The sequence below is a fragment of the Pinus tabuliformis genome, chromosome 4_2, assembly GCF_031772625.1.
Source record: "Pinus tabuliformis cultivar Carrire ecotype Pingquan chromosome 4_2, CPIR1, whole genome shotgun sequence".
Lineage (NCBI taxonomy): Eukaryota > Viridiplantae > Streptophyta > Pinopsida > Pinales > Pinaceae > Pinus > Pinus tabuliformis.
This window is the reverse complement of record NC_142304.1, coordinates 1,016,336,486-1,016,360,787: the sequence shown is the minus strand read 5'-3', so window position 1 is coordinate 1,016,360,787 and position 24,302 is coordinate 1,016,336,486. Positions and strand designations below refer to the sequence as shown.

General features: G+C 39.4%; 1 pseudogene; it reads right to left on the bottom strand.

The window, feature by feature from the left end:
• Nucleotides 1-326: 326 nt before the first annotated feature.
• On the bottom strand, nt 327-23,382 carry LOC149173072 (uncharacterized; annotated as a pseudogene).
• Between the last annotated feature and the right edge of the window lie 920 nt (nt 23,383-24,302).

Here is a 24,302-nt window from a genome sequence, read left to right as displayed (position 1 = left end):
ATTCTATTTAAGATTTAGAGGTGGAGGTATATATATATATATATATATATATATATATATATATATATATATATATATATATATATATATATATATATATATATATATATATATATATCAGTTATATTTTTCTTTCCAATTATGTTTTTTTAGAAAAAGATCATATTTTAAGGCTAGAGGGCTAGAGTTGTCCCTTGATTGGTGGTATAGTCACCGCCTATTTCATACAATGCTTATTAGAAGTGAACATTGATTAGAATCTTGAATTTCATTCTTTCTTTCGGCCAGTCAAGTTGTCTACAAAAGAAGCTGGTTTGGGTATTGAATTAGAGATGGCATTTAAGTCTTGCTTCTTCAAAACTCAAAATTTCAGATGTCAAAGGGCTTCCAAACCCGTGGTTCAATTGCATCCCATTGCTTGTCTACAGTAATACAAAAATATTGAAATATTACAAAAGCTCCAAATCAGACTGAAAGGATAAAATAACAAAAGATATCAAGCACGAAAGTGTACAAAAGAAATCTATTAATAGAATGAAAATCAAAATCCCTTCTAGATTCCAAATTTACGAAACTCACCCAAGTACATAACTGCTCAAGAGAAACCTAAATAAACAAATCAACACACAACTCATGAAGAAACCTCGAACTATAGAAGAAGCCAACTCCTCAGTATCCTTACTGAGGGACCATCCCAAAATGAATAAAATAGTTGCACAAGTGCAATAAATGCCACAAGAAACTATTAGCCCGCATGAACTGAATAGAGGAGCCTAAACGAAAATAAACCAATTGTATAATGGGAAAAATTGTAAATATGAACCTAATTACAAAGAGTAATATAAAAACATAGAACAACTGCATAAAGAATCCCTGTGAATCATTTAAAAGATCAAATCAAGCCATCTACCAATATGGGCAGATGTCCCCAAAATCCAAAAATAAATGAAGAGTCCAAGATTGAACACAACTAAGAGTGAAAAAAAAACAACCCTCGTGCTGGAATGGAATAAAAGAGTCCTTGTTTTTTTCTTCTTGTAGATATTTATTCTCAAGAGAAGCCAAAAATACAAGCAACCAAATGCCAAAATAGAGAAAGCCCACTCAAAATCAAAGAGAAACAGGAATACTGATTTACAAGAGAAGCCAAAAACACAAGCAACCAAATGCCAAAATAGAGAAAGGCCACTCAAAATCAAAGAGAAACAGGAATACTGATTTACAAGAGAAGCCAAAAACACAAGCAACCAAATGCCAAAATAGAGAAAGGCCACTCAAAATCAAAGAGAAACATGAATATTAGATCTAGTTGCTCAAGAATGAAGTGATTTTAACTTTTCATTTTTAGATTTTAATAAATTTTTTCCACACAAAGGTAAATCCAAGAAAATCCAAAAGTCTTGGTAGTAAAATGGAATGAAGAATACAAAATGAAAAAAAACAAAACAACCGAGTTACAATAGTAGACTAAATTGGCCTACACACAAACCAATTCACAACAATGCAAAACAATTCAAGGGATGAAACCTTCTAGGTAGATTTCGAAGTGGAACAAATCCTAAAACCGAAAACACACAGCACAAACAAGAAACATTAACAAAAGTATGAAAACAAAACCTCACCTGCCCAAATGAAACAATGAGCCAGTACACCAAGCATGTAAGCAAAACCTAACCTACCGAAATGAAACAATAAGTTAATACACGAAATATGAAAACAAACATAACCTTTCCAGATGAAACAAGAAACTAGCACACCAAGTTCCAAATTCAACATTACAAGCACATACAGCAAAACCAAAGAAAATTTCGTAAAATTTCCCAACAACATGATGTTGAAATAATAATTTCAACTGCAGCTCTATTTTATTTTGCGATGCGATCTTATAGCAGATCGCAAATTGCATGGATGCACCTACCTCTGTTTGTTCACTTGATTTCTGCCGATTGCGATGCGATCCGAGCAAATCGCAGATCACACCCATTTGTTTCAAGCACTCCGCTGTTTTACAGCGAATGCGATTTCGCGATGCGATTAAATCGCAAAATTTCAATGGTTGAAGTACGGGCCTGCACATGAACATTAGGTGAAGTTTTGGGTTTGACCGCCGTTTACTGCAGTGAAGTAATTAATGGTTTTTTACTCATGTTCATAGATTATAGGTAAATGTTTTAATTTTATTGTTTTTTATTATGTACAAGAAGTATGGCATAGTAAATGCATGTAAGTTTTTTTGTTAAAAAAAACATAGGGGGAGCATGTAAAAAAAATGGAAGCACGCATCAAATTTTTTTTTTTATGAAATCTTTCACACAGTAGTGAAAAAGGGCAATGTAAGTTTTTTTTGTGAATTTGTAATTTCCAGACAGCAGTGCGTTGATCTCTCCAACAAAGACAGAAGTTATTTTTGTTTGTAATGCAGCAGCGTGAATGAAACAAGAGGATTTTTTTTACAGCAGTGAATGTAAAGTTTTTTTTTAACAGTGATTGTAAAAGATTTTTACACACAGTAGTGTAGATCTTTTCAAAAGGAGACAGAGTAATTTTTTTTTTTTTGTTAAAAAAATGTTCTTGGTGTAATCCCTCACGAAAAGGAAGAATATATTTTGTAACAACAGTTTTATTTTAATGAATACAAAGCTTTTGTGGGTGTGTGTGTGATACTCTGTTCTCATAAATCAGTTATAGCTTCCCTATGTTAAAGATCCTGTGGAGAAAACAGAGCATTGTTCTCTCTTTAGCTATTTTGTTTTGGAATTTATTAGAAAATTCCCAACAGTGGTATCAGAGCTTGTCTAGGCTCTTTGAAAGGTGTCAAAGAAGCTAAAGGGAAGGATTTCTTGTTGCAGCAGCTTCTCGAGCAGAGTGAAGACTCATTCAAGAAAGGATCCAGATATTTCTCAAAGTTTTTTGTGTAGCTGTTGAAGAAACAGTCAGTGATTTTTAAATACACAGTCAAATATTTGAAGCATAGCTGAGAGTGCAAGAATGGCCAGCACCAGCACCAACACCAGCATGGGTATTTTTAATACTCAGCTCCCACAGTTTAATGGGAAAAACTATGACTATTGGGCAATAACCATGAGAGCCCTGTTTGCCTCACAATATTTATGGGAACTTGTTGAAGATGGATTTGAAGAACCAGCATATGAAGAAGAGTTTAATAACTTGACACAGGCAGAGAAAGATCTGTTGAAGAGCTATAAGAAGAAGGACTCAAAAACCCTCGTATTTTTGTATCAAGAAGTGCATGAGAGTGTGTTTCCAAGGATAGCAGCAGCCAAGACATCCAAAGAAGCATGGAAAACTCTCAAGACAGCCTATCAAGGCATGGAGAAAGTGAAGACAACAAAACTACAGTTGTTGAGGAGAGATTTTGAAAATCTATGCATGAAGGAGTCAGATAATATTGACTCATTCTTCACACATGTGATTGGTCTGGTCACACAGATAAGGTCTCATGGAGAAACTCTTGAAGAAAGGAGGATTGTGGAGAAAATATTGAGGGTCCTACCCTCAAAGTTCGATGTAATTGTCACCACCATAGAAGAGACAGGATCTCATAAACTTTTCAGTTGATGAACTTCATGCATCACTGATAACACATGAGCAGAGGTTGAGTAGAAATGAAAACTCATCTCTAGAGCAAGCCTTCAAGACCCATATGTCCTTTGGAAGAGGAAGAGGTCAAGGCAGAGGAAACAAGAGAGGAAGAGGGAGAAGCCAAAACAGAGGTGGAAGGAACAGTCCAGCAAATTCTCAAGGAAGAGGCAGTAATCCAAATCAAAACCAAGGCCAAGGCAGCAGCCAACAAAGTGGACAACATCATGCTCAAGGACAAAGGTATGAAAAATCCAATGTACAATGTTATTATTGTAAAAAATATGGGCATTATGCAAATGAATGTAGGAAGAAGCAGCATGATATGAATAATAGATCTAGTGCAAATATCACTAGAGAAAATATCATCCAAGATAATGTGCTTTTAGCTTGTAATATGGCTGAAACAAGCAATGAAGATATATGGTTTCTAGATTCTGGTTGTAGTAACCATATGACAGGAAACATAGCCTTGTTTTCTGCTCTAGATCAGAGTGTGAAGTCACAAGTCACACTTGGCACTGATAGTAAAGTTTCTGTTATGGGAAAAGGAGAAGTAAAAATATTTACAAAGAAAGGTGAAAGGAAAACCATAGTACATGTCTATTATGTTCCTGGAATGAAGTGTAACCTCTTAAGTATTGGACAACTTGTTCAAAAAGGTTACAATGTTTTCTTTGTGAATGATGTATGCACCATCATGGATAGAGCACCCAGTAAAAGATGTATTGCTGAAGTGAAGATGACAAGGAACAGGATGTTCCCTCTCAGAATAAGGGCAGATTTGAAAAACAAAGAAGTAATTGCAACAGTTACCCAAGAGGCTTTCCAAAGCATACCAAAGGATGAAAATTGGTTGTGGCACTTGAGATTTGGACATCTCAACTTTGGAGGTCTTAACTTGTTGAGTAAAAAAAGAATGGTAAGAGGATTACCATTGATAGAGAAACCGGATAGCCTTTGTGAAGGTTGTATCTTGGGGAAACAACACAGAGAAAGTTTTCCATCAGGGAAAAGCACAAGGACAAAAGCACCCTTAGAGATCGTCCACTCAGACTTATGTGGACCAATGTAAACTCCATCACTAGAAGGCAGCCAATATTTTCTAACATTCATTGATGATTTCACCAGAAAGACTTGGATTTATTTCCTGAAGAACAAAAGTGAAGTGTTTGAAAAATTTCGAAATTTCAAAGCACTTGTAGAAAACCAAAGCGGGTTGCATATCAAAGTTCTGAGAACTGATAGAGGAGGTGAGTATATCTCCAAGGAATTTCTACTGTTTTGTAGAGAAAATGGAATTCATAAGCAGTTTACAGCTAGGTATACCCCACAGCAAAATGGAGTAGCTGAAAGAAAGAATAGGACCATCATGGATATGGCGAGGAGTATGCTAAAGGCAAAGCATTTGCCAAATGATTATTGGGCTAAAGCTATACACTGTGCAGTATATATTTTGAATAGGTGTCCTACGAAAGCAGTCATGAACAAAGTGTCGAAAGAAGCATGGAGTGGGAGAAAGCAAGGAGTCACCCACATGAAAGTTTTTGGATGTGTGGCTTATGCACACATTCCAAATCCGTTAAGGAAGAAGTTGGACAACAAAGGGGAGAGATGTATTTTCATTGGATACAGTGAGGAATCCAAAGCTTACAGGTTGTATATCCCATCTACCAAGAAGTTTTTTGTGAGCAGAGATGTTCAATTCATTGAGGAGGAAGCTTGGTATGGAAGCATAGAGAAAACAGTTAATGCTAAAAGCTGTTTGTCTCATGATGAAGATGATGAGGAGATGGCTGAAATACATCCCCAAACAGTGGCACCAACACAAGGACAGCAAGAGACACCCTTGAGGAGAGATGAAAGTGCTTCTCCAAGCACACCACAAGGAGGAAATTCAAGTGCTTCTTCAAGCACTTGTACACCAAATGGAAGAGGTAAGAAGTTTGGAAATTTAAGTGACATTTATGATGAAGGTATGAACTCTTTATTTTCTTTATATTGTCATGTTGATGACCCTATTGATTTCGAAGATGCAATTAAAGATAGGAAATGGATAGAAGCTATGGATAAGGAGATTAATGCTATAGAAAGAAACAAGACATGGGATTTGGTTGAGCTACCAAAAAGTAAAGAAGTCATTGGAGTTAAATGGGTCTACAAGACCAAGAGTAATGCTGAAGGAAAACTAGAAAGACACAAGGAAAGGCTGGTTGTCAAAGGATATAAGCAGCAGTATGGGAGAGACTATGAGGAAAATTTCGCATCGGTTGCAAGAATGGAAACCGTGAGAACAGTGCCGTCCATAGCAACACAAAACAAGTGGAAAGTTTACCAAATGGACGTGAAGTAAGCATTCCTAAATGGAGTGTTAAAGGAATAGGTTTACATTGAACAACCCCTAGGCTATGAGAAGAAAGGCCAAGAGCACAAAGTGTGCAGATTGAAAAAAGCTCTTTATGGGCTAAAGCAAGCACCAAGAGCGTGGTACAGTAGGATAGATTCCTATCTTCTGGAAAATGAATTTGAAAAGTGTGAGGGAGAACCCACCCTCTACATCAAAGAAAAAGATGGTAAATTACTAATTGTTGTATTACATGTTGATGATGCTATTTTCACAGGTAATAATGATTTCCTTATTGAAAATTTCAAAACAGTCATGAAAAAAGAATTTGAAATGACTAACATGGGTTTGCTGAGATGCTTCTTAGGAATAGAAGTAGATCAAAATGAAAATGGGATTTTTATCTCACAAGAAAAATATGTTAATGAAGTGTTGGCAAGATTTAATATGCAGGAGAGCAAAGCAACAATCACTCCCACAGTGATGGGATTAAAACTCAGCAAAGAGGACAACAACATGTTAGGATATTCCGACACATAGGAAATAGTTAAGTACAACTTGGTCTAGTATAGAGTTAGGTAAAGTGTGTTTCTTTACTATGTACATTTTGTAACTTACAATATGACGGTCACGATATGTAGTGATCCGACGGTTCATTCTCTCCTCGGTATTACCGACACTTGATCCGTGGCTTAACACCCGATTGGTCCATGATCCCTATTTAAAGAGCATGGAGGGTCATTTGTAGGGTAATCCGTCTATGAGAGAAGCATATGTAAATTTTCATTCTCTTATTAATAAATTGCCTGAAGTGGCCATGTTGGCTCAGGTCGTGGACTGTTTCCCTCTTTGAGGGTTTTAACCACGTCAAAATACTGGTGTATTGATCTGTGATCTGTTTGTGAGCAGTTTCCTTTGGTGTTCTGTCTTAGGAACTTACCGTATAAATTCTTACATGGTATCACAACTATTTGAGGGCCGTGTCCGTTGGTGATCCAAATCTGAAGCCGGTAGAACTGCATCCGACTACTGTTTCCTAGATCTACTGTTTCTGACTGCTTTCGGGCCGAGAGGACTGCTCTGTTGAGTTGGGACAATCTGTTCCAGTGAGGAACCCCTTTCGTTTCACACGAAAAGGTTTCCGGTAGCCCTAGCTACGTCATTTTTAAGATGTGGAGGTATACAGTGTTTATTTGCAGTTTACAGTTATTTTCTCTCTGTTTATTTCGGTTTTCGGTTTAATTAGCTTTTTTATTACCGGATCTATTCATTTCATTTCTGCGTATGCTCTTTGCCCTGCGACTCTGTGCGATCTGGGCAAATCAGAAACAGAAAGGAGGGATTTTTCTCATGCGTATGCTCTTTTCCGCTGCGCCTTAGTGTGATCTCGGAAAATCAGAAACATTGAGGAAAATATTTATTTTCCGGGTAAAGCTAACTTCGAGTCGCAAGGTTCGTTTTTGAAAATATTTAGTTTCCGGCTAAAGCTAACTTCGAGATGCAAGGTTCGTTTTTTTTATATGTCCGTGTTGGGTTTTGTGTTTTTTGTTTTGTAGGGAAAAAGAGCTTTCTCAAAGCAAGCACGCAACCCAAAGCATCAACCCCCCCCCCCTCTCTCTCTCTCAAACTTTTTGTATAGCTCACTTGGTGCAAAGCTAATTTATGAGAGTAGAGGTCTTGGGTTCAAGTCTCCATTTTGTGGGGGCGGATTTTTCATTTCCGCACATTCCCGCACTTCGTCGGCGACTTCATCAAATTTTCTTCAAAAAGCCATAACTTCTTCACCCGGAAGCCATTTTCAGAACCTTTTTTTTGAAACATCCTAATTTTTCGAGATCTTTCCATTGAAACACTTAGTTTCAGCATCTAGCTTCAGTTTTTTTTTAAATGGAAAGTCCATGCCAAGTCATTCTTGACAACACCAACTACTTCCAATGGTGGTCCTACATTGTGGATTTACTTAGAAGTAAAGGTCTTTACAGAATAGCCACAAGCCAAGAGACCAAACCGAAAGATGAAGACAAGGCAGCTAAATGGGAAAATAGGCAAGAACAAGCACGTGGGTTGATAGGGATGTCTATTTCTCCAGATCTTAGATTCCATATTGCAGAACTTGATACTCTTGATGAAGCAATGAAACAGATTACTAAAGTCTTCGGAATTAAAAATGAACTTAAAGCCCATCAACTTGAAAATGAATTGCTTACATTGGACCCCAATAATTTTTCTTGCATTGAAGATTTTTTGTCCAAGTTCAAGACCCTTAGACTTCTCTTGGAAGGTTTTAAGGTTAAGAAAGGAGATAGTAGCCTTATCTACTCCATTCTTACTAAGTTGGGACCAGCCTATTCTGTGTTTGTTTCCACCTTCCATTCTACAAGAGAAGCCTTCATTTCTCAAGGACAAAACTACAAGTCCCCTTCCTTTGATTCCTTTTGTGATTCTTTAATAAGAGAACAAGAAAAACTCTTACACCTTGGTCTTCTTCATCTTGGAAACTCTTCTAAGAAAGCATTAGCCGCCCAGCAGCAACCAAATCCAAAGAATCCTAAGAAGTTGTATCCTAAAAAGAATGGTCCTAAACCAAACAAGGGTCCTAAGCAATTTCAACCTCAAAATGAAAAATCATTTCAACAAAATGATAAGACAAATAAAAACAAAGGGAAGAAGACTGATAGACATTGCAACTTTTGTAATCGAGATGGCCACTTAGAATCCAAATGCTTTAAGAAGATGGAAGCCTTGGAAGCAGCAATGAAGAAGCATAACATCCATTTGGAGCACTCTTCAACTTCAACTTCATCTTCAGGAATGGAACTTTCTGCATGTGGTTTTCAAGCATCTCGGTCTGGCTATGCACTAAATGTATCTTCTTCTTCTCATTCTCATGAGTGGCTCATTGATTCTGGAACTTCTTATCACATGGCCAAAAACAAAGCCATGTTTTCTTCTTTAAATGATTGTAACACCAAAAATATATATGTTGGTGATGATAGATCTCTTAGTGTTGTAGGGACTGGAACTGTTCATCTAGACAATGGTCAGTTTAATGATGTATTATGTGTTCCAACCTTATCCTGCAACCTTCTATCTGTATATCAGATAACCCATGCAGGTGAAGGTAAAATCATTGAATTTTCACCTCACGATGTTGTAATTAAGGACCTAAGAGATCCTAGACAGATTTTAGCTACTGGCATTACTGATGATTCTACAAGGTTGTATAAGTTTCACAACTTTGGGTCATCAAATATTATCTCAGTATTTGTTGCTCATAATGATGAACTGAGCAAACTTTGGCATGAGCGATTTGGTCACTTAAACTATCGCTCTCTTCAGAATCTATGTAAACAAAATATGGTGACAGGTCTTCCAATGGTATCTTGCAGAGATGGTGTTTGTTCCGGATGTGTACTCGGAAAACATCATCAGGACAGTTTTGAAAAACGTGCCTCTTGGCACGCCTCAGCCCCTTTCCAGCTTGTGCATAGTGATTTATGTGGTCCACTTCCAGTTGCTTCATTCTCTGGCTACAAGTATTTCTTAACTTTCATTGATGATTTCTCCAAACGCACTTGGGTATACTTCTTAAAACTCAAGAGTGAAGTATTTAACATGTTCTTGGCCTTTAAAGCCTTTGTTGAAAAACAATATGGACATCAAATTCTTAAGCTAAGATCTAATAATAGCGAAGAATATGTTAAAAACACATTCATAAACTTTTTCACTGAGAATGGAATTCAAATGCAACATACTGTTCCATATACTCCACAACAAAATGGTGTAGCTGAAAGGAAGAAGCACACCTTAAAGGAAATGGCTAATTGTATGCTTCAATCTAAAGGACTTAGTCTTAATTATTGGGTAGAAGCAATTAACTGTGCAAATTACATAATAAATCACACTCCTACTAAGGTTTTAAAGAATATCACTCCAGAAGAAGCATGGAGCTCAATCAAACCAGATGTAAGTCACTTTCGTGTTTTTGGAAGTGAAGCATGGGCCCATATTCCAGATGAGAAACATAAAGCTTTAGAACCTAAGAGTGAAAAATGTATTTTTGTTGGATATTCTGAAGATGTCAAAGGATATAGACTTATTCCACTTAAGTCCAAAAATGTTATCATTAGAAGAGATGTAAAGTTTGCTGAAAATATATCGGCTTGCGAGCCTAGTTCGGCGGATGTGCCACCTCTCCCTATCTCTTCTACTTTTGAAAATATTTCTTCTTCAGATGATGAAAGCGAGGATGAGAATCCTCCCCCACCTTCTCAGGATCCTCCTTCAGCTCCTCAGCTTCCAAAATGGATCCATGCTACTCGGGATGCAGCAGGTGATCTTGTCGGTGATCCTACAGATCAGCGACATACACGTTCTCAATTCGAGAGAGCCTCTTCTTTACTGGCTCAAGCTTCAGTGAATTATGATCCTGACACCTTTGCAGAAGCTTCAGGCCATCCAGATTGGGAAGCAGCTATGAATGAAGAATATCATTCATTATTGGCAAATGATACATGGGATCTTGTTCCTCTACCAAAGGGACGAAAACTTGTTAGATGCAAATGGGTTTACAGAACCAAGTATGGACCAGATGGGAAAGTTGATAAACATAAAGCTCGTCTTGTTGCTAAGGGTTTTTCACAAGTTGAAGGCATTGACTACACTGAAACCTTCTCCCCTGTTGCCAAAATGAACTCTATCCGCCTTGTTCTTTCCCTTGCTGCTTCTTTCAAATGGGAAGTCCATCAGATGGATGTTAAATCCGCCTTCTTGCATGGGGACTTGCATGAAGAAATCTATATGGAACAACCTATTGGCTTTATACAAACAGACTCCAGCCTTGTATGTCGGCTTAAGAAATCCCTTTATGGTCTCAAGCAAGCTCCTCGAGCTTGGTATGCCAAAATGGATAACTTTCTTTTAGAATCTGGCTTCTCTAGGTGTCATTCTGACAATATTGTCTACACCAAGAAAGTGGGCAAGTCTCTTATCATTCTTGTTCTTTATGTTGATGATCTTATCCTGACTGGCAGTGATCCTAACCTTATAAACCATGTGAAGTCTAGCCTTAAAAGGAAGTTTGAAATGACAGACTTAGGACACTTACATTATTTTCTCGGTCTTCAAGTCTTGAATCCAAGGAAGGTATTTCCCTTTCTCAGTCCAAATATGCCTGTGATATTCTATGCCATTTTCACATGGAAGACTGTAAGCCAGCCCCTTCTCCCTTTCAGTTTGGAGTCAAACTTTCAGTCACTTGTACTTCTCCTGAAGTTGATGCTACCTTATACCGTCAACTTGTAGGAAAACTTTTGTATCGAACCCATACTCGTCCTGACCTTTCCTTTGTCGTTGGCCTTGTTGCTTGGTTTATGCAAAACCCACATGAAAGTCATTAGAAAGCAGCTAAAAGAATACTTCATTATGTTCGATGTACAGTTCAGTTTGGGATTCATTACAGTGTCGAAGCAGCTCCTCTATTGGTTGGTTTCACTGATTCCGATTGGGCTGGTGACCCTGATGATCGGAAGTCTACTGTAGGTTATGTGTTCGCTCTTGGTTCAGGACCTATTACATAGGCTTGCAAGAAACAAGGTGCCATTTCTCTTTCTTCCGCAGAAGCAGAGTATCATGGTGCCGTAGAAGCTAGTAAGGAAGCCTTGTGGCTTCGTCAGATCCTGTCAGAGTTTGGCTTTCAACAGCAGCATCCGACTACACTTTGGTGTGATAATCAAAGTGCCATTCAGCTATGCAAAGATCCAGTCCAACATCAGTGCAGCAATCACATTGAACTGCACATGCACTTCATTAGAAAGCTCATTCACGACCATGTTCTTGAAGTGCAATATTGTTCAACAGATGATCAAGTTGCATACATCTTTACAAAGGCTCTCATAGAGGCGAAGTTCACTAAACTTCGATTTATGGTTGGAGTTCAGGAAGTTGTCACTAAGGGGGGATAGGCTCTATGTTACAGGGAAAAGTGTCTATATAGAACCACTCTATCCCACTAAGGTGTGACAGCTGCCTTAGAAACAAACAGAGAAAAGCTACTTATGTTTTTCCTTTATGAATTATAGATAGAGAGGAATAGAAAGACCAACCTCTGTCTTGCGCTAATCCCTTGATTCGATCCCTCTCTTCTTTGATAGTCCCCAGCTACCTGCTCCCTTGCACGCCCAGTTTCACAAAGTACATGTAAGATCACAGAAGCATAGCACTATACAAAGACATGGATCTATATTCATAAACAATCTAGGATCAGATGTAAATTGACCATACAAATGTAACAAGCATTAATGATACAAAAGCATGGAGGAAAACTCAAATAGCTTTTATTGATAAACAAGAAAAGATCCAGGAGGAGTTACAACCAGTTGTTTCGACCCAGCATCAACCTCCCAGCAAATAAGCCCTTCTTCACCTCAAACAAAGCTTAGATCACCCAACAATCTGATGTTTGTCTCTAGAAACCAACATCAATTCCTTACAATATGCAAAATTCCAGCCTTTGGATCTCTGGGATGAGGGATCCATATATAGATATCTGTAAGGGGGATGAGTCATCTTGTGATTTGATTAGTGTCTTCTCTCTGACAATTCTTGCTTCCACTTGGAGACTGAGGGCCTCTTACTCATCCTTGGTCGAATTCAGTGAGGCAAGTGTCACAGGAGAAGATTCTGGAAGCTTCCATTGCCTCTCCACCTCACGGAATGACACTGCCATTTGTCATTTCTCGCCCATCGCACCCCACAGAAGGGACTTTTGAAATGCAACGCACCCTCACAGTGTATTTGGGTGAGATGCAACGCACCTAGCCAGTGGAGCAGCTGCAATGATCCTGTTTTGACCAATTCTGAGTAGTTTTTCATGGAGAACTTCTGGGAGAAGCTGTAATCTGTTGACCTTGTTCCTTTAGGGGTTAGAACAACACTTTTAGGGACTTAGGAGCCCTTGGTTTATGGACATTTCATGCTTGGGGTTGTAGGGCACAAAAATGTCTATAACAGTTGCCCCCTAAAGTATGAGGCCGTTAACCTTTTGGTGTCGGGTGAAATGCTTTATTATGACGATCCGAAGTTCTTTCAATGCTGGAAGGAGACCTGTAATAAGATACAATACAATACATTATCTTCATAATATTTTCATGATCTAGCTGAGGTGGGCATTCCCATGTGGCTTTATAAATTCATTTTCATGTACATAGGATAGACAATCGTCTGAGTGTAGACTGATGATTCTGGTAGAGCCACCATCCTTTTGGTAGGATGATTATTTGTGCTGCAATGATGTACATTTAATGTCTTTATTTCCCTGAATATATATCGCAGCCCGGATGGATGAAACTAGATCTGGGGTCTTCAATCTCGTCTGATCTTCACTCGAAGTACAAGTCGATCCATGTGAGAAATGTTCTGAAGTCGAACATGGAAATACATCGCTTGATTACCAGTCAATGATGTAAACTGTTAACAAGCGCGAGAGGAATCACCGATAATGATAATGACCCTCAAGGTACTGCAGTACAATTCACGTGGTGTGAATAAAGGACTTGGCGTCGAACACCACGCAAAATCTTTCAGTCGAAGGCCATTGATGTAAACCTGTCGCCGGAAGTGAGAAACTTGCCATTGAGGCATGCAAGCTTCAAAGTACTGAATGGGTTGTTCCTAGATCAACTTCTTGAATAATGAGCTGATGTTGACAAGAAGTGATCCATCACAGGAGGGCCTTAATGAATCCCACATCAATGACATGGAACAGAGAAAATGATTTTAATGGAGGTGAGGACGATCTGGTGATATAAGGTTCAGGGTGGCGGTCATGAAAGAATGGAGTATAATGTATGGTAGTGGGTGAGACACAGGTGAATTCTCTGAATGACTTCTCTTGAACATATCGGCGACACTGATGTGATGGATTGGTAGCATTAACCCCAAATGTGGATGGTATGGCGTGACCATGGTGATGTGACCGGTGAATGAAACAACCCAACCCGACTTGAACACGGAGCGGAAGTGTCATGTTCAAGAGCGACTTGCTACCAACAAAGTTTCTTTGAGTTTTCTTCCCAATTTTTCCCCAGTCATTGCTGACCAGTACCTCTTTATTTTTGTCAAGCTTGAGGAGGATAACATATGCTTGTTCTATAATTTTCCCTTCGGGCAAACCCATCGCTATGTTTTAATGAGCCTAGCGATAGTGAAACTCGTTCTCGTCTATAGACAAGTTTGTCGCTATTAATCTTTTTAACGAGTTTAATGACAAAGATAACTCGGTCCTTTTCAATTTTAGAGAGTCTGAAAAGGAACGTAAAGGTAACTCCAAAATTCCTTTTTCGTCATCTAATCCCTTAAGTCCGAAAAAGTATAAAACAATACAAAAGGGATGGATTTTCGATACTTTAACGAGCTAAACAAAACAAGCGCTCAATCTTTTTGTGTAATAATCCCTCAGGTCCAAAAAGATTAAAATCTAGAGGAGGGATAGCACTTCCTGTCCCTTTAACGAGCTGGAGTGGCCAATGGCTCGGCAATCTTTTCATATTTTACGAGTTAGTTGAAAAGAGCTTAAAGGAGACTTGTCTTTTGAGGAACGAGTGATAAAACGGGTAGCAGCTGATTCCAGGTAAGGTTTGGAATTTTCCAATCACGGCAGTGTCACAAGGATGGCTAGTGAAATCACTCTTCGCAGCTATTCCTAAAAATGGGTAAACAATCAAATGGAGGTGAATGATCGGCCAATGAAAAAGTGGAGGTGATGGTGCAAACACGACCAAGGCTTTAATGGCTGAAGTACTACATTCACGATGGTTATTTACTGAGGAATAGTTCATTTTTTAACAAGCTTAAACGCGGGTGGAAACATTTGCTCATGTCTTATGTTTATTTTTTAACGAGCTTGAACTATGTGCTAAAACTGCTCAATTAATCCAGTCGTGTGATAAGAATGTCTCATATAAAACGACAACTTTTAGAGATTTTCCCCACATCCTTTCTTTATGCAAGTTAGGAAACGACCAATCCAAAAAACAGATAAATGACCACTCTTTGCTTGCACTCCAAAAGGTTTGCATGCCCCCAGGTATAAAACAGAGTTTCAAGGTTACCCCTTCTTTAGTCTGTTAAAACATTTGTTTTACCGAGAGAGGCCTACCTCTTACAGGTTATCCAAAGATTTTTCTATTCACAGCGCAAACAAAACACTTCTCCGGCGATGTCTACCGAAATAGACAAAGGTGAGTGAAGGAGGCTACTCCACTCACATAACTTTGACAAGAGAATCTTGTTCTAGAATAACCCCCTCTTCCAATCACGGACGGGGGTACAGACTAGTCATATTCTCCCGCGGAAACCTACCCTATACCCGAAGTTTTCCTGCCGAAGCAGACCAGGGTGCATGCCCCCTGGGTTTCAGTCATGTCCCCCGAATCACTCGCGCTCATCGGGAGGATGGACTGGAGATTGAGACATTTCTTGCGTGAAAAGACCATTCAGGGATGGTATATGACTATTTGCTTTGTATGATCCGGGAAATGAAAGCTGGTCCATGAGCTTGACCACTCTTCCTTCGTGCGGAAAACACATTACTCTAAAGAGTGAGGAGACAATTGCTCCCATGCAATAAATATAGTCTCGTCCAAGGAGTAGATTGTAATCCAGGGGTCCTTGAACTACCATTACATTCATGTGAACGGTTTTCCCTCTCAATGTTATGGGCACATCAGGAAGGATCCCTAATGGTCGACTGGTTCCTTTATCAAAGCCTTTTAGATTTCTCATCTTAGGCAAAAGCGATGGCGAACCAAGCGCTTTCCAAGCAGTTGAGGAAAGGATACTCACAGAAGCCCCCTCATCTATGATGGTACCAGCCATAACCATTCTCTATATTTGAACAATAATCCGGAATGGTATACTGGCCGGTAAACGGGCTCTGCCTAGTTGATTCCAGTCGAAGGAGACAACTAGGTTGCTTGGAGGTGGGACCGAATAGACGGCTGGGTACGACTCTAACGAACTTCCTTCCTGCGGTAAAGGAATGGGTAAATTTCCCCCATGTTCGTTAGAGTCTGTGCTTATGAAAAGAATTTGGACGGTGTCATCCTTGTTCTCTTCAGTGACTGTATCATCTGAAGATGGAACCTCTGAAGGCAAGACCAGGTCAACTGCTGCCTCGACCTTTTGACTTTCGTCTGGTATGGATTCAGATGGTTTATCTTCAATGATAGGTGCTTCGGCCGACCACCTGAGCGGGCCAGCCGGATTTTCAACTAGTGACGGACTCGGCAAGAGTTTTTTATATCCAGGAGGAAGTCGTAATGGTGAAACTGGACGATCGTCCAAAACTCTTTTAGCTTCGTCTAAGAAGGGACAACGGTGGACAGCATGATCGCCTTCGCACAGTTTACAAGGAAATCTATATTTTCCTTTTTGTCCTGGGGCTTCACTTTCACTAGTTGACAGTGTGTTTTCAACATGATCATCAAAGGTTGACGACACCGGGTTGTGCAAACGAGGAGACCAGTCCCTTAAGATCTGAGGGATGCAAGGACAATCTCTGTGATAGTGGTCTCCTTTGCAAATGACACATGGCGATTTAGGCCTGGTCGGTGCAGTGTGTGGATTTTCGCTAGACGACACTCGTTTGCCCCCATTCGCTTTTGGCTCCTTCTTCTTCTTCTCTTTCTTCTTCTTTTCCTTCTTCTCCTTAGGTACTTGAATTTTGGCTTTACCATCCCTATCAAGCGAAGAGGAAGGAGGAGAGGAAGAATTAGAGGAAGTAGAAGGTTGGTGGGTAACTCTGGACTCGTCTAATTGCTGATTCAATTGTTCAGGAATTGTGGTGTTCTGAACGACAGAGGTTGAGAAGAGCCATACAGGTAAACCAATTGTCAGTCCTGGAAGCGACAATGTGGCCATATGGGGTGCACCAACATCTCCCCAAGAAGAGAAGGGACTAGGATTTCCTCCAAGGGGAATACCTTGGTTGGTGGATTCCATTTTCTCAACCCAAGATCAACGTAGGAAAGGGTAATGAATATTCCGTTTAAAATAAATTTTAGACGCTTTAACACAACTTGTTTTTTCAGTTTTTAAGAGTCGAGAAAAAACAAAAGATGACTCTAGTCGCCTTCGATTTTTAATGAGCCTGAAGTGACAAGTGCTCAGATGGACCTTTTCCGTCAAGGAGTCTGAAAAGGAATGAAAGGGACTACTCTGGAAGTCTAGGTAGAGCGAGTACCAAATCAATCGCAAAACTGCAGAATACTTTTTACGGTACGATAGTCAATCTTCCCGAATGCTGTGTTCAGTGCATTGCGATCGATAGGGCGGCAGACACGGCTTCCTATGGATAAAGGATTAAGCCTATTGGGGTCTCCCAAAATATACTCGACGGTACGTGGGAGCACAAGTCCGTACTGGTACTTATCGTCTCAAAGTGGAGGAATCACCCAACCATCAGTGAGAACAATAGTTACCAGGCTTTATGACGCCGGAATATGTCTCTAGCCTAGACCTCTAAATGTTGTGCGTTAAGTTCCAAAGCGTTGTTAGATTCATTGAATTTATTTTAAGTTGATCTTGCTTATGAAGTTTGCCTTTCGGGTTCACCACGAGATGTAGATGTAATTCCTAAAATGCAATCTAAAGATGATAAACAAACTTTTTATCTCTTTTGTGCAATGAAAATCCTAGCTACTAGGGAAAAGAAAGACAGAATCTTTTCACAAAGAGCAAAGAGCACACTGTAAATGCACTTTCCTAAATCAAGCCAAACAGACTGTCTATATGCAAATGCACATGCATGTATTTGTTTTCAACTTTCTTAGTATATGGATGCTAAAAAGAAAGTTGATGTACAAATATGAATTTCTTTTCAAGCAAAAAATATAAACAAGCTTCTTTTTGAAATCAAAAATAGAGACGATTACGACACCTTACGATTTTGAAATGAATACTTGTTTTTGACACTAAAAAATTACAAATTCAGACCAAAAGCAATAGTAACAGGATAATCGACCATCAACAGTAATCAAACTCTCTCCTACGATCGAAATCAACACTTGCGACTGATTCAAATCAAAGGACGACAGTATGACTATGCTACTTTTGCAAAGGAGAACTGTAAATGACTCAACAAACACACAAAAACATCTACAGTCCTTTTGTACAAAGGAGGCGGAATAACAGTAAGGAAAAGGGGTTTCAAACAGAAATATATTGATCACAGGCAGCAAAATTCAGGAATAGAACTGGAAAGAATGATCCACAGAAACCACAACTGCACAGAGCTAGTCTGATCAGCGCACCTGTAACACAGAGAATCTGAAATGCAGCGCAGGTTGCCCACTCGGGAAGTGCGCTGAAATTCAGAATCTCTGAACAGTACCTGCGCTGGGCCAGAAACGAGACTCTGTTCGGTCTCCGGGTCACAGTTTGCAGTTCAGTTCTTGGTTTTTGGCCGAGTAAAAAGCAATCAGTAATGCAACAATCAGGGGTAGATCTAAGGAGGATCTAAGAGCTATCACAAGGGCAATCAGATAGTTTGTAAATCAGTTGTTTAAATCATAAACAGATCCAGTAGATGGATTGAAGCAGCAGTTATCTACTTTGCATTTGTTATGGCAAATGCAGTTCGAATGCTACTTGTAAGTTTATGAAACAAACAACAAAGAATGATAAACAAACAAACTAATTATCTCCCCAGTGGAGTTGCCATTTTGTTACAGGGAAAAGTGTCTATATAGAACTGCTCTATCCCACTAAGGTGTGACAGCTGCCTTAGAAACAAACAGAGAAAAGCTACTTATGTTTTTCCTTTATGAATTATAGATAGAGAGGAATAGAAAGACCAACCTCTGTCTTGCGCTAATCCCTTGATTCGATCCCTCTCTTCTTTGATAGTCCCCAGCTACCTGCTCCCCTGCATGCCCAGTTTCACAAAGTACCTGTAAGATCACAGAAGCATAGCACTATACAAAGACATGGATCTATATTCATAAACAATCTAGGATCAGATGTAAATTGACCATACAAATGTAACAAGAATTAATGATACAAAAGCATGGAGGAAAACTCAAATAGCTTTTATTGATAAACAAGAAAAGATCCAGGAGGAGTTACAACCAGTTGTTCCGACCCAGCATTAGCCTCCCAGCAAAGAAGCCCCTCTTCACCTCAAACAAAGCTTAGATCACCCAACAATCTGATGTTTGTCTCTAGAAACCAACAACAATTCCTTACAATATGCATGATGAGGGATCCATATATAGATATCTGTAAGGGGGATGAGTCATCTTGTGATTTGATTAGTGTCTTCTCTCTGACAGTTCTTGCTTCCACTTGGAGACTGAGGGCCTCTTACTCATCCTTGGTCGAATTCAGTGAGGCAAGTGTCACAGGAGAAGATTCTGGAAGCTTCCATTGCCTCTCCACCTCACGGAATGACACTGCCATTTGTCATTTCTCGCCCATTGCACCCCACAGAAGGGACTTTTGAAATGCAACGCACCCTCACAGTGTATTTGGGTGAGATGCAACGCACCTAGCCAGTGGAGCAGCTGCCATGATCCTATTTTGACCAATTCTGAGTAGTTTTTCATGGAGAACTTCTGGGAGAAGATGTAATCTGTTGACCTTGTTCCTTTAGGGGTTAGAACAACACTTTTAGGGACATAGGATCCCTTGGTTTATGGACATTTCATGCTTGGGGTTGTAGGGCACAAAAATGTCTATAACACTCCTCCTTCCTTCTCCTATTGTGTCATATTTGTAAATCCTTCAATCCTATCCCAAGTTGTTCTTAAGGGGGGATGTTAGGATATTCCGACACATAGGAAATAGTTAAGTACAACTTGGTCTAGTATAGAGTTAGGTAAAGTGTGTTTCTTTACTATGTACATTTTGTAACTTACAATCTGACGGTCACAATATGTAGTGATGCGACGGTTCATTCTCCCCTCGGTATTACCGACACTTGATCCATGGCTTAACACCCGATTGGTCCATGATCTCTATTTAAAGAGCATGGAGGGTCATTTGTAGGGTAATCCGTCTATGAGAGAAGCATATGTAAATTTTCATTCTTTTATTAATAAATTGCCTGAAGTGGCCGCGTTGGCTCAGGCTGTGGACTGTTTCCCTCTTTGAGGGTTTTAACCACGTCAAAATATTGGTGTATTGATCTGTGATCTGTTTGTGAGCGGTGTCCTTTGGTGGTCTGTCTGAGGAACTTACCCTGTAAATTCCTACACAACAAGGATTTTGATCCTAGCGTGTACAAGAGCATAGTTGGCAGCCTAATGTATTTGACTACAGCTAGGCCGGATATAATGCATGCTGCTAGTTTGATTTCCAGATCCATGGAGAGGCTAAAAGAAGCACATTAGTAGGCAGCAAAAAGAATGATGTAGTATATCAAAGGTACTAAAAGATTTGGCATTTTATATATTTTTTCAGAAAGTTCAGATTTAGTTGGCTACATCGATAGCGATTGGGCTGGAAGTGTGGATGATCGGAAAAGCACATCTGGTTATCTCTTTCACATGGGTTCATGAGAAATTTCTTGGGCTTCTAAGAAATAACCCATTTTGGTGTTGTCTACAACAGAGGCAGAATACGTGGCAGCTATAGCAGCATTGTGTCAAGCGGTTTGGATGAGAAGGATGCTAAGGAGCCTATGCCAAGAGCAAGCAAAAACAACAGTTATTTTTTGTGACAATAGCTCAGCTATTGCCCTGTCCAAGAATTATGTGTTTCACAAACGAACGAAACACATTGATACAAGGTTCCATTACATCAGAGAATTGGTGAACAATGGAGAAATTGTCTTAAAACATTGCAGGACTCAGGAGCAGGTTGCGGATATTCTGACTAAGCCATTGGGACAGAAAAGTTTTGAATTTTTTAGAAAATGTCTGGGTATAACTGATAACCCAGCAGTTGAAATTAAAGGGGAGTGTTGAAATAATAATTTCAACTGCAGCTCTATTTTACTTTGCGATGCGATCTTATCGCAGATCGCAAATCGCATGCATGCACCTACCTCTGTTTGTTCACTTGATTTCTGCCGATTGCGATGGGATCCAATCGCATATCGTAGATCGCACCCATTTGTTTCAAGAATTCCCTTGTTTTACAGTGAATGCGATTTCGCGATGCGATTAAATCGCAAATCGCAAATCACAAAATTTCAATGGTTGAAGTACGGGCCTGCACATGAACATTACGTGAATTTTTGGGTTTGATCGCCGTTTACTGCAGTGAAGTAATTAATGGTTTTTTTACTCCTGTTCGTAGATTATAGGTAAATGTTTTAATTTTATTGTTTTTTATTATGTATGAGAAGTATGGCATAGTAAATGCATGTAAGTTTTTTTGTTAAAAAAAACATAAGGGGAGCATGTAAAAAAAATGGAAGCACGCATCAAATTTTAAAAAATTATTATGAAATCTTTCACATAGCAGTGAAAAAGGGCAATGTAAGTTTTTTTTGTGAATGTGTAATTTCCACACAGCAGTGTGTTGATCTCTCCAACAAAGACAAAAGTTATTTTTGTTTGTAATGCAGCAACGTGAATGAAACAAGAGGATTTCTTTTTTACAGCAGTAAATGTAAAGTTTTTTTTTAATAGTGTCTGTAAAATATTTTTACACACAGCAGTGTAGATCTTTTCAAAAGGAGACAGAGTAATTTATTTTTTTTGTCAAAATTTTTTTCTTGGTGTAATCCCTCAGGAAGAGGAAGAATATATTTTGTAACAACAATTTTATTTTAATGAATACAAAGCTTTTGTGGGTGTGTGTGTGATACTCTATTCTCAGAAATCAGTTATAGCTTCCTTGTGTTAAAGATCCTGTGGAGAAAACAAAGCATTTTTCTCTGTTCAGTTATTTTGTTTTGGAATTTACCAGAAAATTCCCAACAGATGTTAGCTTGTTTTGCAAGTGACCAGTGTGTAGCACCCATGATACAGTGAGGACGTGGGTGCCTAAAAAGCTTAGAATTGTGTTTAGGTCCTAAGATTTTCCAGCTCAAAGCCAGAAGAAAGAAGAAAATAGAACAATAAATTTCAAACCTGTATATCTCATGTGCTGAAAACTCAGTGCATTGACCTCAAGGCAGGCCTGATTGTCATCCCTTGCAAGTCAGACAACTGGGGCTGCAATCTATGGGTCGTGCTTGGAAATTCTGCAACAGAAGTATATATAGGAGAAAATTGGGGGTGAAAGGAAGCCTCATTGATTCTAGGATTAGTCCAATGAATGACTTTTGAAACTTCTTTGCATCATTCTAGGCCTGTGTGTATATGTAGGAAGGGGAGACAATGAATCCTCAGTGGTATTTTCCTTTGAAACAAGACTGCCAAGGTCAATAGAGCTACCAGTCCTCGGTACCGTAGAAAACTAAACGTTGGAGGCAAGATCTTTGTTTTTTCTCCAAGAGTAGCTCCTCTGTGGTACTTCTTGCTAATACCTCTGTAGAGCCATTAGACAGGCTAATTTGGGGTGAAAGTAGGGAATCCTGGTTAAATGCTACAACCAGTTGGGTTGTTGGGGAAACTACAGTAGGAGAACTGTAAGTCACAGATGGGTAGGAGGAAGACATACCTTTTGAGGAAGGATAACCTATAAGAATCAAAGACTCTGGCTTTGTTTTCACCTCAGGAAACTACAAAAAAGTAATATCTTTATCCATAGAATCAAGGGACAAACTTTCTGTGCGGTCTCCATGTTTTCATCAGACTCAACTAGTAGGACGATTTCTTGCTTCTGGGCATCTCTATTCCATAGAACTCTATCCTCATATGGAGCTTTGTCATGGAAGAAGACTTGATAAAATCACCAGTTTCTCCAATGGTCAAATTAAGAAAATAAAAAAAAATTGAATTTTTTTTTTTTAAATGGATGTTTGAGTGGGTATGTGGTCTTGGATGCAATCCACGTGCCCCCACGTCCAGACCATTCCTTTATATTTTATAAAGGATGGCATCAAGCGCCCCAAGGCTCTTGTCTTACGAGCTGCCATTTTTCTATGACAAACTACCATTTGTCTTTTTCACACTGCCATCTGGTCCTTTCCTTTGTAACACCTCGGTGGCGAGCACATAGGCCCTGTTTAACACCGACACTGCAAATTTTAGAGCCATGGTGCAGGGCTTCACGGGTATTCTTGAAACCCCCTTTTGATTTTCATCCATGAACCCTACCATCTTTGTACAGGTATTCCTGAAACCCCCTTTTGATTTTCGTCCATGAACCCTACCATCTTTGTACATGTAGGCTAGCAGGAGTTGCAGCTGCTTCGCAAACCCTTGAATTATAAAGCAGTACTTGACCCTCATATGAACTGTGTTTCCCACCTTAATTCTGTCCCTGAGAATTATGGTCCTCAACAATATAATAGTACTACGTTTCTTCCCTTCCAGTTTTTCCATCATAATATAAACATCAGCAACCCCTTAAATTTGTTTCCCAATGTTGCTCAAGGGAAATCCTCGAACCCAACTCCGCCAAACAACGTGGGACTGATCAATTCAGCATGCGTGTTTCTGACGTTCCCATCAGACAAAAGGTATGCCTATCTCATTTATAAATTGTTCTGACAGATCCAAGCTAGTATTGCTGATACATTTTGGCGACAGTCAGAAGCTATGACGCGACGACGGAGGACTACAAAGGCCACTGCAACAACTTTTGTCAGAAAATCTCATTTTAAATTTTGTGGTGTCCAGGGTCAGAGTAGTGTCCACAACAAAGTGAAAAATAGAAGCAAACACCCTAGGAGAAGCTCAGCTACTGATGGCGATGAAGGTGAAGACCTGAAACAATCTTTTTCTGGTGATGAAGAACCTCAGCCACGCAGGTGGACACGACATAAAAGGAGAGCAGGAAGCTCCTTACCTGAAACCTCAGCTGACATGGATGTTGGAAATGGAGAAGAACCATATGAAATCATTGATGAAGAAGGTGGTGAAAATATCCAATCAACTGAATATAAGCCAACCAAAAGTTAGCAGAGAAAGTACTGATGCATCTCCTGGAAATGCTAGCTAAATGTACATCAAGCAGAAGTTAGCAGAGAAACTATTGATGCGTCTCCTGGAAATGCCAGAAATGTTGAAGGTTTGGCTTGGTGCTTCTCCTTGAAATGCCAAAAGTGCTGAAGGTCTGGCAGGAGATGCTAGAAATGCTGAAGGTTTGACTTGGGGCAAGGGTGGTGACAGAGGAAGTAGTAAGGAAGGCTCAACCAGAGCAGAAGAAACTTGCACCAATAGCACTAGAACCTTATCTGCCCAAAGTGGTGAAGTAGGGCGAGCGGTGAAGTAGGGCACGTTGTGGAGAATCAAATTGCTAC